Here is a 2,867-nt window from a genome sequence, read left to right as displayed (position 1 = left end):
AAAGATGTTGCTTCCAATACAAATGATAAAAATCAATGTGTTTTCATTAAACTTAACTAAAATGTTCCTGATTTTCGGTTTATATTACCGATGGAAGATGTCCACGTAAAACCGTTCTAATCCGGCTGAAAGTCGATATTTGCAATAAAAACAGAACTTCTCCCCTTTTCAATATCTTACTCAGTATTTTAACGAGAAACAAATAGATGATTAAAAATGAAGTATTTAAGGTTATTTTCTGATCAATTATGTGTTTGCATCATTTTTATCGTATATTTAATGATTTAATAACAATAAACTGAAAATTAACAAAAACGTGCAAAAACTGCAAAATATTGCCTAATTCGATGATATTTTGTTTAAATCACATAAATGGAAAAGGGGGATGATAAAGGTCAAAATATTGCTAAATTCAATGATTTTTAGTACAAAACAAAATGCAAGAAAACTTGCTTAAAAATGCAAAATTTGCGAAATTCTGAGATTTGAAGGCCAAATCACATATCGTGAGAAAACATTAGGTAGTATCGAAATATTGGTAAAAACGAATATATATACGTAAAATCACACTACATGAATAACGTGAAAAAGGTCACTATATTACCATATTTGAGGATTTTACCTTCAAATCATAGAGCGAGGTTTCGTATTATTTAGATCCAAGAAAAGACATATGACAATGTTGTTTCAAATACAAATGATAAAAATCAATGTGTTTTCATTAGAATTAACTAAATTGTCCCTGATTTTCCGTTTATATTACCGATGGAAGATGTACACGTAAAACCGATCTAATCCGGCTGAAACGTCGATATATGCAATAAAAACAGAACTTCTCCCCTTTCCAATATCTTACTCAGTATTTTAACGAGAAACAAATAGTTGATTGAAAATGAAGTGTTTAAGGTTAATTTCTAATCAATTATGTGTTTGCATCATTTTTATCGTATATTTAATGAATTAATAGCAATAAACTGAAAATTCACAATAACGTGGAAAAACAGCAAAATATTGCCTAATTCGATGATATTTTGTTTATATCACATAAAGGAAAAGGGGATGATAAACGTCAAAATATTGCTGAATTCGATGATTTTTAGTACGAAACAAAATGCAAGAAAACTTGCTTAAAATGCAATATTATGCGAAAATCTGAGATTTGAAGGCCAAATCACATATCGTGATACTACATGAAATAGTATTGAAATATTGGTGTAAATGAATATATTTACGTAATATCAAACTACATGAAAAACGTGAAAAAGTCATTATTATGCCAAATTTGAGGATTTTACTTCGAATCATAGAGCGACGTTCGTATTTTTTAGACCCTAGAAAAGACGTATAAAGATGTTGCTTCCAATACAAATGATAAAAATCAATGTGTTTTCATTACACTTAACTAAAATGTTCCTGATTTTCGGTTTATATTACCGATGGAAGATGTACATGTAAAACCGTTCTAATCCGGGTCAAACGTCGATATTTGCAATAAAAACAGAACTTCTCCCCTTTTCAATATCTTTCTCAGTATTATAACGAGAAACAAATAGATGATTGAAAATTAAGTATTTAAGGTTATTTTCTGATCAATTATGTGTTTGCATAATTTTTATCGTATATTTAATGAATTAATAACAATAAACTGAAAATTCACAAAAAATGGAAAAACTGCAAAATATTGCCTAATTCGATGATATTTTGTTTAAATCACATAAAGGAAAAGGGGATGATAAAGGTCAAAATATTGCTAAATTCGATGATTTTTAGTACAAAACAAAATGCAAGAAAACTTGCTTAAAATGCAATATTATGCGAAAATCTGAGATTTGAAAGCTAAATCACATATCGTGATACTACATGAAATAGTATCGAAATATTGGTAAAAATGAATATATTTACGTAATATCAAACTACATGAAAAACGTGAAAAAGTCATTATTATGCCAAATTTGAGGATTTTAACTTCGAATCCTAGAGCGACGTTCGTATTTTTTAGACCCTAGAAAAGACGTATAAAGATGTTGCTTCCAATACAAATGATAAAAATCAATGTGTTTTCATTAAACTTAACTAAAATGTTCCTGATTTTCGGTTTATATTACCGATGGAAGATGTCCACGTAAAACCGTTCTAATCCGGCTGAAAGTCGATATTTGCAATAAAAACAGAACTTCTCCCCTTTTTAATATCTTACTCAGTATTTTAACGAGAAACAAATAGATGATTAAAAATGAAGTATTTAAGGTTATTTTCTGATCAATTATGTGTTTGCATCATTTTTATCGTATATTTAATGATTTAATAACAATAAACTGAAAATTAACAAAAACGTGCAAAAACTGCAAAATATTGCCTAATTCGATGATATTTTGTTTAAATCACATAAAGGAAAAGGGGGATGATAAAGGTCAAAATATTGCTAAATTCAATGATTTTTAGTACAAAACAAAATGCAAGAAAACTTGCTTAAAAATGCAAAATTTGCGAAATTCTGAGATTTGAAGGCCAAATCACATATCGTGAGAAAACATTAGGTAGTATCGAAATATTGGTAAAAACGAATATATATACGTAAAATCACACTACATGAATAACGTGAAAAAGGTCACTATATTACCATATTTGAGGATTTTACCTTCAAATCATAGAGCGAGGTTTCGTATTATTTAGATCCAAGAAAAGACATATGACAATGTTGTTTCAAATACAAATGATAAAATCAATGTGTTTTCATTAGAATTAACTAAATTGTTCCTGATTTTCCGTTTATATTACGTATGGAAGATGTACACGTAAAACCGATCTAATCCGGCTGAAACGTCGATATATGCAATAAAAACAGAACTTCTCCCCTTTCCAATATC

Source organism: Procambarus clarkii, chromosome 90 (genome assembly GCF_040958095.1).
Source record: "Procambarus clarkii isolate CNS0578487 chromosome 90, FALCON_Pclarkii_2.0, whole genome shotgun sequence".
Taxonomy (NCBI): domain Eukaryota; kingdom Metazoa; phylum Arthropoda; class Malacostraca; order Decapoda; family Cambaridae; genus Procambarus; species Procambarus clarkii.
The sequence above is the reverse complement of the archived record's forward strand: the minus strand, read 5'-3'. Positions refer to the sequence as shown.